The sequence below is a fragment of the Lissotriton helveticus genome, chromosome 4_1, assembly GCF_964261635.1.
Source record: "Lissotriton helveticus chromosome 4_1, aLisHel1.1, whole genome shotgun sequence".
NCBI lineage: Eukaryota > Metazoa > Chordata > Amphibia > Caudata > Salamandridae > Lissotriton > Lissotriton helveticus.
In genome coordinates this window covers 1,133,659,011-1,133,672,071 of record NC_136063.1, presented here as the reverse complement: position 1 = coordinate 1,133,672,071, position 13,061 = coordinate 1,133,659,011, and the positions used below count along the sequence as shown (strand labels likewise).

Below are 13,061 nucleotides of genomic sequence, written 5' to 3'. Positions count from 1 at the left end.
TGATGATCTCTACTGGACTGCCACGGCCGATGTTCCCACTCTCTACTCCTATTCCTCTGTGGGTACCAGGAACCCACATGGTTCCAAGGGCGCTCAGAGGGATGTGCCCAATTGGGAACTATCGGGTGCTGTTGCTCAGGTTGTTGTACCCAGTTTGGGACTATCGGGTGATGGCGCTCAGGTGGTTGCGCCCAATTTGGGGCTGTCAGGTGCTGGCGCTCAGATGGTTGCATCCAGTTGGAGGCTGACAGATGTTGGCGCTCAGAGGGTTGCATCCAATTTGGAATTATCGGGTGCTGGCGCTCGGGTTGATGCACCCAATTGGGGGCTATCAGGTCCTGGCGCTCAGATGGTTGCGCCCAGTTTGAGGCTGGCAAATTTTGATGGTTATGCGCGTGGGGGTAAAAAAAAAGAAAGGCGATAGGCGTCAATCCCCCCTTTCTTAGCCAAAGCGGGCCAAGAGCAGATATAATCCACAGTATCTGGATCGTGGCACGTTACTATGATGCAATCTCCCTGGATGTTTTTGGGTTCAGCCCCGATCCACGAGACTCTGCGCACCGCTGAGATACGATTTGAATGTGGGGCTTGTTGGGGTCTGTTAATGCTGAGCCACTGCGCGACCTTGTTCCATAGGGACCAGGACGGCTCCTCCTTGCCTAAGGGCAGTTCGGGGACCCCCGTAAGGATAACTGTAAAGGGGGACACTTCTGGTGATAAGTGAACTGGACGTTTAAACCTGGGGCCCCTCTTTCCCTCTTCATAATGATTCGATGATGGTTTCTGGGGCATTGGTGAAGGGGTGGGTCTTTTGTTCAGTGGCTGGGGTGTTTCCTTGTTAGGAATGGGCTGATTGGGGATAGACTGGATGGGAGTGGGCTGGGAAAGGGTAGGCTGAGAAGGAGCAGTAGCCAGAACCTCTGCCGTACTCCCAATCCCAGTAATAAGGAGGGAAGGTGTTTCTGGTTTTTTAGATAAAATTATAGGCTGAGCTATTGGCAGTTTGGAGGGCTTGGCTCCAATGTCCGGGGGGGGCCCCTTGGGATCTAGTGCCAGGGGCGTTCGAAATACCCAACCCCGATTTTACTTGGCCTAGGCTGAGCTGGGTCGGTGGCTTCTGGGAAAGAATAGCGAGTTGTTTTTCTATTGCCATTATACTCCGTTCTAAGGGTTGCAGGTGATGCTTTAACAATTCCCTGAAGTTCACTAAAAGCTGAGAATGGGTATTGCATGTGCTACAGATGCCCCCCTCCTTACCCGGTGTTGATAAATTTGTAGTAGGTGCAAACGAGATGGTGAGTGGGGTGATGGAATCGCTATGGGCACCCTGCAGTGGAATAGCAATTGTCCCATTCAGACTAGGGGTGATAGCTTGGGGTTTCTTAAGGTTACCCTTTTTTTGGTCAATTCCCTGTTTGGGGATGGCACCCTCCTTAGCCCCCTTGAGCAAGATCTCAGGCTCTGGATCCTGAGTCAAGGAAATCTGAAGGTCTGGGGTTTGCTCCAGGTTTCCTGTTGAGTCGAAATCAGAGGTGAGATTAGTGGCTGATAAATCGACTATTTTCGGAATAGAATGTACCTCAACTAGGGTGTTTGGTTGCAATAAAACCGGGATTGACGAGTCTGGTTGGAGTGGGGATTGCGCTGACGCTAAGAGGCCCAGTGAGGATCTCCTGGCGATAGCCAGGTCTTGTGACACCCTGCGCTCGAGTAGGGAAATGCTTAGGTCAATGGCCTCGTTAGTTCTTGAAAGAAATTGATCGAGTGGGCCGGTGATTAAAGCAGATTTCATTGCTGTCTTGCTTCTTGACCCCCTGGTCATGGTGTAATAGTAAATAACCTGACACAAAAAGAAAAGTGCAAATAGCTAAATGATCTTAATGTGTAACAGATCGGTAAGTACCTTAAGTGGAAAACGTAGAGGCCAGAATGCAGGACCAAGGGAGGTGGCCCAGCCCAGCCTAGCACAGTCTAGAACGGGCTAAAACTGGCCCAGGCTTAGCCCCGGGCGCTCCCGCAACGCGGGAGATGAGTGCCGATTTATAGCGCCTCCTGGCGCGCACCGCCTCGACGCGACTTCCGGTCGCGGAGGCCTCTGGGACTTGTGGTTTTTCCCCTGTCTCCCCCACACAGCGGCAGCGCTGTTGAAGTGAGGCTGCGGCGGGAGAATGACAGGCAGCAATGGAGCAGCGCCTCAGGCAACAGTACCGGTGTCTAAGGATTCCCTCTGGCAGTAAAAGGTCCGTTGTGCAGGCTGGAAATGGATTAGACGAGCACCCCTGGGAAATCATTGGTAAGAAATTTTAGTTGATCATCATTGATCAGATTTTCATTTCGCCATTGAGTTAACTTCGTTTGTAGATCCAACATCATTTTGTTAATTGGATTGGTCGTCAGTCTACTGTAATTAGCGGTTTCATTTAATTGCCTGTAGGCTTCAGCAAGATAGTCTTCAGAGTCCATAATCACAGTGTTGCCACCCTTATCTGCGGGTTTAATTATTATTTTGCTGTTGTCTTTCAAGTTCTTAATGGCTTCACGTTCTTTTTTACTCAAATTTTCCCTTTTGTTTTCCTGTCTACAATTCGGTAGTTTCTCCAGCTCTTCAAGAACTGCTTCGCTAAATTGGTCGAAACGGTTGCCAGGAGGTAGAACTGGGCAATAACGTGACTTCCTTTTTATCCCACTTTTTACTGTAGCGTCCGTTTCGATAGCAAGTTCAGCTAATATTTCTCCTTCTGTCATGTCATTATCCTCCAGATCATATAAGAGGTCAAAGATTGTTTTCAAGTCATGCACTTGTTCAATGCTGATCGTGGGTTCCACTTCTCCATGTATTTCTTCGGACAATTCTTCTGGTGTGGTAGTCATTTTATTGTTTTTGGCATGGATTTTTGCAAGTTTAAGTTTGCGTATATATTTATAGAGGTCTATTTTTACTTGAGTGCGATCTGCGTGGCTTTCAGGACAGAAAGATAGTCCCTTATTAAGGACTGTTTCGTCCTCCGGTGTTAAAATGTAGCTGGACAGATTCACTATCAGGTTATTTTTACCTATTTGCGGTTGCGCAGAGGATATTGTCTTCTTTCTTTTACCGCGTCTGGTTTTTCTGGTGCTGGCGAGGCATTCTTTCCTCTTCCTCGACCTAGGTTCACGTTCTTTCCGCGGCCTCTTGTTCTGGATAATGTTTGATCTACATACATCCATTTCATCTCCTCTAAAAAATTGGCTTTTGGTCCCGATGGAGTTCTGCCACTCTGCTCATTTTCGCTAACATCAGATTCACTAGCACTCATACTGCCTCCCCTTTGTACTGGCGGTAATGGATAGTTTTTCTTTAGTGTTTCAAAGCGCTTTGCAAAAGTGAGAATCCTTCCAAATCGATAATCTTGTTAATCTCTCTAAAATTTGCGTTTTTTTCTTTCTTGGATTTCCACCTCGTATTTTTCTAATCTTAAATCCATATCTTTGCGCAGTTTCAAAATTTCTTCCTTTGCATTACTCTCCTGGATTGCACTTTCCAGTTCGTCCAGCTCTTTGGTTATATCTATCATGTCTATTTTTGCGCGCTTTATCAAAATGCGCATCATATTCATCGAGCACTGTGTATTGTTCTCTGCCCAGTCCTCAAGTAAAGCACTTTTTGTATCTGGGTGTGTTGGTATCGTAAAAATCCGTAGACCTCTAGGAATTCTGTTCACTTCCAAATAATTTTCCAAAGCCAAAATCTCCCAGCTCTTATTTATCTCTTTCCTGTATAATCTTTCAAGTTTATTAAACTGTTGCTTTAATGTCAGATCCGTTACGGTTGTCACGCTTGCTTCACTGTTTCCCTTGTACAACTGTTGCCTCTGACACTTGGAATAATGATGCTGCTGTTGTAGCGCGTTTCCCTTTTCGCGCTTCCATGTCACTCGTGTCACTTTCCCACTTTGAGCTTGTTTAATTTGATAATTTAAAAGTCCAAAAAACTTCCCCCACCATGCCTCCCGGAGACGCGCCAGCCGTAATGTTTACAAATCTGACTTTCACAGCCTCTCAGGAGAGCAATGGCCGCTTCGTGCAACAGAAGGAAAAGGCTTTTCAATCAGCTGTCTTCACTCGCCGTGCGGGCGGCGTCCTCCGGCCCCGTCCTCCGGCGCTCGACGTTCAGGGTGAGTCCTTGTTTTGTTCCTCTGTCAGGTTCTGTTGCTCGGGTGCAGTCTTGCAAAATAGTATTATCCACAAAGGGGTCCCAACAAGAAGACGCACACTACCAGCGGGTGCTCAGCGTAAGGGTCGAACCCAGACCCGCGTTTCATTTACTTGCTTCCAAAAGACGCGGCACTCAAGGGAAGTTCTGATGTTCAAAAGATTTTATTGAATCAAGCTCAACCGACGCGTTTCAGCCGCGTCTTTTGGAAGCATATATATATATATATAAAAAAATCTCAATATTTACTTTGAGCTTTTGTATTCACTACAATAAAATTGACATCTGCAATTATCTTGCTGTATTTATTCAGCTATAAGATGGACATACAATATGGACATAAAATAAAGCATTTAAAAATAACAAAGTGGATTTTGTGTGTTTATGCATTTGAGAAGAAAAGTTACCAGAACTCCTAACAATACATCAAAATGCTTAACAGTCCTTAAAATGTTTGTTACGTGCACAACACACATTTTAAACAGGTATATTTGAGAGAAATGTGTGAGTCATAACTTGTCTGTTCCTTCTGCACACGCTGGTAATTTGGGCCATAACTGTGCATGCCGGGGGGCCCAGAAGAATAAGGTTATGTTCACAGAACACTTTGGAAACGTAATACAACCCTGGGAATGGGGCCTAACAAATAGTAACATCACACATGGAGTAAGCCAACACTCTCTACGCTGAAGCTCAACGCTGCTCTAACAAAATCTTCAAACTTCTTCAAAATCACCACTAATCAATTGATATCATCCGTGGAACAAAAAGAACATGTGAGCATGTATATTGAATCTTGCTTAAACCTCAGAAAATATTTCACCTACCCCCATCATTTGACCATCAAGGCAAATTCTTCACCTTCATAATAATGCAGGACAGGAATTTTACACCTTTACTGAAAACTCCTAAATGGATTCCAGCTGCACCATTAACAGCTGTAGTGACTACAGGTTGCCGGGTGATAAACTGAATGGACCACAACCGGTATCTCAGACAGTAACTTCTGCAGATTTTCCACATTTGAAAATACTCCAAGTGAAATATTGCATAAGGAAAAAAAAATAAGGTGTCCCTTTGCCTGTATCTGGACTTTAATTTGTTTTTTGATGCTCACAACTTAAAAAAAACTCTATTATCATTACAGAGCATAATAACAGATGGAAAACATGGACATTTATTCTGCAGAAGCCTTCCTAAAAATCAGATTCTTCTAAGGAAGACTCCACATTTTTAGCTGGAGCAAAATTCCCAGTAATTCAGAACACACTGTCAATAGTGTGCAGTACAAAATACCCAGGGAACTTGTTTCCTCTTTCTTTATAAAGCCACACGTGGCAAAAACCCAATAAACCTTTACTTCAACACATTTATAGTGTGTTGAGTGAGCTTAATAACCTACTCCAGCACTATGACTCTGTATCAAATTGAGGACACTATAAATTCTAGGTAAGCAGTTAGCTAAAAAGCCTTGGTTTTAGTTGTTTCCTATAGGGGTCATGGGCTGGTACAGTATGGACGCTGGTATAGATGTCCATACGTTTTTTTCTAGGGGACCCAAGGCATACAAAGAATACATTTATAGAAACTGGTGAAATAATATTTCTGATAGCTTTATTACTTTAAGTGGACTTGAGTATAAACAGGTTATTTAATCTGTAGCGGTTTAGTTGAACCTCACAGACATTAAAGGTGAAAGAGCCGCCAATGACAGAGGTAGACACACTGGCAAGTAAAAGAATATATTGAGATGGATATCTAACAGAACAGTGCACACAACCTACACTGGCTTGCGGCACCTCGATTTCAAAAAGTTATACTGTCAAGGTGATTTTCAGTTCTGTCACTCAATTCTTACCCAAAACACGCAAAAAATAAGTGTTATCCCATTTTAAAAACTTCAACATTTGTAAAGTGATAAAAAAGCTTATAACAAGAAATAGTCCAAGTTGTTGCGCAGATTTCTCTGCGGAAAACTTAGATTTTTGTCACTTTTGCAAACTTCCTACAGGATGTGGAAATAATGACATTTCTGGAGAAGTAGAAGTGGCTGATCCAATTATTATGGACTTATTAAATGTAGAATTTTTATCAGATATAATCTTGTACATGAAACTAGCTAGGGCAGGAGGTACAGATAATATTAGGAAAGTGGTGGGTAATATGTGAAAAAGGAAAATGCTACTTATCAGTATGCATCTGTTCTTGGCATGTAGAGCTGCAGAGCTGTGCATAGATCGCCACCTAGTGTTGGGCCCGGATGTTTGCAATTAGTTTTTGTCCTGAAAAGTTCTTTGGAAGTCACGAGATAGGAGACTCCTCCTTTGGACCACATTGCGCATTATCATCGGCTCCATCCTCAGATTGTTTTTCGCCATTAGGGAAATGATGGAGCTTTGCAAGAGAAAGAAGGATGTCCATGTAAGCTGTATCTGATTAAGATAATACTGGAACAGACAAGGGCAGCCTGGGAGGCGGGTGGGCGTGTGTAACTCTGCAGCTCTAGATGCCAAGAACAGATGCATACTGGTAAGTAGCATTTTCCATTCGAGGCATATGAGCTGCAGATTACACACTGTGCATCGATTGTATAGCAGTACCCACTCTTAGCGGCGACCACCCCTATCTGTTGCAGTAGTTTGAAATAGTGTTTTGATAACAGCCTGGCCCACATTAGCTTGTTGTTTAGTTTGCACATCTACACAATAAGTGTTTTGTGAATGTGTGCGGTGTAGACCATGTAGCTGCTCTGCAGATGTCATCTAGGGGAATGTTCCCTGAAAATGCCACTGAAGCCCCTATTTTCCTTGTAGAGTGGGCTTTAGGAGGAACAGATCACGTATGTTTAGCTTTGTGGTTGCAAATCTGTATGCATTTGACAATCCATCTAGCTAATCCAGATTTTGATATGGGGTTGCCCTTGTGTGGTGGTGAGAAAGACACAAAAAGTTGTTTGGTCTTACGAAAGGGTTGTGTTCTCTCGACGTAGTATAACAATGCTCTTTTGACATCTAGGGTATGAAGAGCTCTTTCTGCTACTGTCTGTGGCTGCGAGAAGAAAACGGGCAGTTCCACAGATTGATTGAGGTGGAAGGGAGAAATGACTTTGGGAAGAAATTTTGGATTGGTACGGAGAACAACCTTATTGTGATGCATTTGCAAGTAGGGTTCTTGAATTGTTAGAGCTTGTAATTAACTAACTCTCCGTAACGAAGTAATAGCCACTAGGAACGCAACCTTCCATGTTAAAAACTGTAGTTCACATTTATGTAACGGTTCGAAGAGAGGTCCCATTAGTCGTGTGAGAACGATGTTTAAGTTCCACACTAGTGAAGGTGGTATTCTGGGAGGAATTATTCTTTTTAGGCCTTCCATGAAAGCTTTAATAGCAGGCACTCTGAACAGAGATAGATGCGGTCTGTTTTGAAGATATGCTGCTATGGCAGCAAGATGCAGTCTAATAGACATGTAGGCTAAGTTACATCTTTGGAGGTGTAGTAAGTATCCTATGATGTGTTGAATAAACACGTCTAGGGGATTAATATGGATGTTGTGACAATATATTACAAAGCGTTTCCACTTGGCTGCATAGCATGCTCTAGTGGTTGGACGTCTAGTTTCTTTTATGATGTTCATGCAGTCCGGAGGAAGGTTAAGATATCCGAATTATAGGATTTCAGGAGCCAGATCGCAAGGTTGAGCAGAGCTGGGTCCGGGTGCCTGATCTCTCCACGGTTCTGTGTTAAAAGGTGTGGAGATGGGTATAGTTTTTGGTTTGGTACTACAGACAGTTGTAGCAGTGTGGTGTACCACGGCTGTCTGGCCCACGTTGGAGCACCTAGGATGAAGGTTAGAGAATGCTGCTGTAATTTAAGTACTACTAGTGGCTTGAGTGGTAGAGGTTGAAAAGCGTACGCAAATCTGCCTGACCAGTTCATCCATCGCATTGCCTTTGGACAGTTAGTGTGGATATCTGGCGGCGAAGCTTGGGCATTTGGCGTTTTTCGTGGGTGGCAAAAAGTTCTATCTGAGGTTGTCCCCACATCTGAAAGAATGGTTGAAGAACTTGCAGATGAAGTTTCCACTCGTGGGTCTGTTGTGTCGGACGACTTAACAGATCTGCCATGGTATTTTGTACTCCAGGAACATGCTGGGCTAAGAGGAATATGTTTTGCGGTATAGCCCACCGCCATGTTTTTTGTGCTAGTTGAGAGAGTTGCAGGGAGTGTGTTCCGCAGTGTTTCTGTATGTAATACATGGCTGTCATGTTGTCCATGCGGACTAACACAGCTTTGTTTGATACTTGCTTTTGGAAAGCTTTCAGTGCTAGGAATATGGCTAGTAACTCCAGGTGATTGATATGGAGTAACCTTTGTTGTGGTGTCCACCTGCCTTGCATGGTGTGTTACAGTAGGTGGGCTCCCCAGCCGGAGAGCGATGGGTCCGCTGTCGAGACTATTTGAGGAGCTGGCTCTTGGAACGGTCGCCCTTTGGAAAGGTTTTTGGTGTTCCACCACTGCAGAGAGCGATGAGTCAGACCGTCTACCAATACTAGGTCTGTTGATTGACCTTGAGCTTGGTTCCATTGACGTGATAAGCACTCTTGGAGAGGACGCATTTGTAGTCTTGCATGGGGCACTATGAAAATGCAAGAGGCCATCATCCCAATGAGCTGCATGAACACTCGTGCTGACAGGGAGTGTTGTGGCTGAAACTTGTGAGAGGCGCTTGCATGCTGGCTATCCTTACTGGGGTGGGATAAGCTAGCGCTGTCGAGGTGTTTATTGTGGCGCTGAGGTACTGTTGTACTTTGGATGGTTGCAGATGGGACTTGGTGTGGTTTATTGTGAACCCCAAGTTGTGAAGCAGTTGGATAGTGGCATGAGTGTATTCACACACTGGTTGTATGAGCTGGCTTTTATGGCCAGTCGTCGAGGTATGGGAAGACGTGGATGTGCTGTCTTCGTAAATGTGCTGCCACTACTGCTAGGCACTTGGTGAATACTCTTGGTGATGTTGTGACTCCGAATGGGAGTACTTTGAATTGATAGTGCTGTCCGTCTATTACAAATCTGAGATACTTCCTGTGAGCTTTGTGAATGGGAAAGTATGCGGAAGGACTTGTTGGAGTGTGACCATGTGAAAATGGTCTGACTGTATGTATATATTTAGAGGTCTGAGGTCTAGAATCGGCCTTAGAGAGACGTCCTTCTTTGGGATAAGAAAGTATAGGGAGTAGACTCCCTTGTTTTGTTGGTGCAGAGGAATTGGTTCTATTGCACTTTTTTCCAGCAGAGACATTACTTCTTGCTTTAGCAGTGATCGATGCTCTTGTGACAATGGACACTGTTTGGGTGGTATGTTTGGGGGGAAGATGTTAGTTCTAGACAGTAACCTGATTGAATAATTTGTCGCACCCACCTGTCTGATGTGATGTTGGTCCAGGCAGGAAGGAATTGTTGTAGTCTTCCCCCCACAGGAGTTAAATGGTGGGGGTGGTGGCAGGGGTGGAGGCAGAGTGGGAGTTGTTGTTTTTGCCTCTGCTTTTGTTACCCCTATAACCCCCTCTTTGGTAGCCCTAAGTGAATGTAGATTGGCTAGGGGCCTTATAGAAAGTGGAGGGGCTGTCGGAGGAGTAGCCTCTTGTGTTGCCTCTATATGATGAGCAACGAAAACAACGTATGGGAGCTTGCAATTGCAAGGCTCCCATAGATTTAGCTGTGTCGGTGTCTTTTTTCATTTTTTCTAAAGATACATCGACATTGGGCCAAATAGGTGTTTCTCATCAAATGGCTGATTGAGGAAGGAATTTTGCACTTCCGTTTTGAAACCTGAAATACGTAGCCAGGCATGCCTACGCAAAAGACACTGATATTAATTGCCCTTGAGGCAGTATCTATGGCACAACGAATGGAAGTGTTGGTGATGTTTTTACCTTCCTGTATGAGTTCATTGGCCCTGTTTTTATATTTATCTGGAAGATGATGCATTTTGTATTCTAGTTCATCATAATGTGCCCTGTCATATCTTGCCAATAGCGCTTGAGTATTGGCAATGCGCCATATGTTAGCTGCCTGTGACGCTGTGCGCTTACCGGAGGCGTCAAGGAGTTTAGATTCCTTATCTGGTGGTGAGGCCTCACCTGATGTTTGTCAATTAGCACACTTTTATGCATTAGATACTACTAAGGAATCCAGCGGTGCTGGACCTCTAATCTAAACTGGGTCTGTAGGGGCAGCTTTATATTTCTCAATGCGAGGGTTGAGGACTCGAGCCCTGACAAGATCTTTAAATACCTCTGTTGCATGCCTAATGACTCCTTTACGCATTAGCAAGATAGCAGTGGACCTTTGTGTAGTGTCAAAAGTGTCCAATAAGAAATCTTCCTCCACAGTATCTGTGTGCAAGTCAACCCCTTGGTAATAGGCCGCTCTCTGGACTAATAGGTTAAAACCTATAGTGTCCTCTGGTGGGGAAGGCCTGGAAGGATATAAATCGTCTTGAGGGACGTAAGGCACATCAGGGGTGTTATAATCATCCCATGGATTAGGTGACTGAGGGGGACTATTGGTCTCTCTGAGTTATGTGCACCCCCACCTGTGTCATCAGAGTCTGTATCTACAGTATCATCTGGATCAGTGGATGGTGTAGGCGAATGATGTGGTGGAGGAGTTTTAGGAGGAGGAATAGTATGGGGAGGTGGTGGAGAAGGGACCCTTAATGGAGAGGTTGCAATGTCTCTCATTCTTTGGAGGAGGAGGTACAGGCGCCTCTAGTGGTCTCTTCTTGGAACTAAGAGTTAGTTGGCCAGTCTTAGGATCCTTTACAAGAGTCTTTTGAGTTGGATCTGGTGTAAAAAGCTCTTCTGTGGAGGGCAAATCCTTCGGTGTCGAAGTTTTGGTTCCAGAGGTTTTTTCTGCACCGACTCGGTAGCTGGTCTAGGGTCTTTCGGCTTAGAACTGTGACTTTTTGAAATGTCTTTAACCGGAACATGTTTTTACGGTTCCGGTTGTTTTTTCGGCTCCGAAGCAGGTGAGTCAGGACCTTTAGGCAGTTTTTTTTACTCGGCTCCGAGTGCGGTTTTGACGTTGATGAGCCGGTGACAGCCTTCGGCGCCGAGTGCTTGGGTGTTGAAGCAGCGATCGGCGTGGATGAGGAAGATGGCTTCTTCTTCAGTGTCGGTATGGGATCGACGCGGGAAATAGGCTGACTCGAGCCCGAGCCACCTGAAGGCGTAGTAGGCTTCTTTGCCGAGCCCGAAGGCAGGGCGTGGGAAGCTGTCCCTCGGTGTGCGCTCGGGCCCGAAGGTGAGGGTGTGACAGAAGCCTTTTTTAAGGGTGTCGAGAAAGGGTCGGGTCGACGTTCTTACTTACGACCTGTTGAGTTGGAGTGATGTCCTCGACGTCTGAGTCTTCGGCATCAGAGGAGCTGGCACTTTCTTCGGCCCGCTGGTGTTCTGGCACGTCAACGCCCTCTTGAAAGATGTCGTCCGGGATCGAAGCTGACGAGCGAGCCATGGTCCTTCGAGCTAGTTGGTTCCGAATCGTCTTCTTGGGGCGGAAGGAGGCACAAGCGGAACAGTCTTTGGCCTCGTGCTTCGGTGAGAGGCAAAGGTTGCACACCTCATGTAGATCGGTGTGGGGAAACTTCGACCCACATTTAAGACACTTCTTAAATGGCGTCCTTTACATGAGCCAGAGAGTAAGGCCCAGTTAGGCCCGAAGGCCTTCGTTGACAACCGGAATCGAAGACTTCGAAATGGTGAACAATCGCGTTGATGGGAAGCGTGATCGAAACAACACGGTCGAACTGGGTGAGGATTGCACGCCGAAGGAAAATCGATTCCAAACTGGAGCGCAGGAAACCCATCCGAGCCCGGTGGCGTAAAAAAACAATCTGAGGATGGAGCCGATGCCCATGCGCAATGTAGTCCAAAGGAGGAGTCACCAATCTCGTGACTTCCAAATAAATTTTCAGGACAAAAACAAACTGCAAACATCCGGGCCCAACACTAGGTGGCGATTTATGCACAGTGTGTAATCTGCAGCTCTTATGCCTCAAATATATAATTTAATATCCTTCCCGGACACCATAGCCAAAGTATATGCTAAACTGATGCTTAAAGTTTGACAGCATGAACTCTTGAAATTGCTATTGTTCCTCAAGAACGAAGTTCTCAGTAAAATCATCTTGGTGGTTTTCATCAAAAACGTTAAAAATTAAAATGTTAGAAATTATTGGGATTGACCTCATCAAACTGCAGTTTTGATGCCTATGTGACTTCTGTATGTATTAAAACGGACTACGGTAAATGGCCTGTGAAACCTCATTGTGCTTTTTGGCTGTTGTTCAATAGATATTTTAGTAATCACATTTAAAGGGAAGGAAAGTACCCAAGCTTGTATGGAGCAGAGATACATGCCGTGGATTCAAGAGTAGAGTGGGGCAAAAATCTGATGATCTTTGTTTAAAACAGCAGCTGTCTTCTTATATAAATAATCTAAATTGATTTAAATTTTCTGTAGGTGTTTGTATCTTTGGAAATTGCCCACAGATTTTCTACCTTGGCTTGAATTTTGAAGTAGAGAGAAAGAAGATAATGCATAGGAGAAAGAAGGAATGCATGGGGCAAAGGAAGCAAACCTGGAGGGGCAACTAATAAAAATCTAGCAACACTCCAGGCACTGACTGAAGGGCGCATTAATTTTATTGACAGTTGAACAGGCATGCAGGTTTCGCTGAGCAGCTGACACCTACACAGTTAGTCTACGCATTATGCCACACTAACAATACCTATAAAGACATTAATAATACCCATTTGTGGTGTGTTGCACTGCATCACTAGCGACATCTCTGTGAAATACTCCAT

General features: G+C 44.9%; 1 protein-coding gene across 1 annotated transcript in view; it reads right to left on the bottom strand.

Moving 5' to 3' along the window:
* GALNT1 (polypeptide N-acetylgalactosaminyltransferase 1) overlaps positions 1–13,061 on the bottom strand; it is a 664,945-nt gene that overhangs the window by 33,293 nt on the left and 618,591 nt on the right. The window lies entirely within an intron of this gene.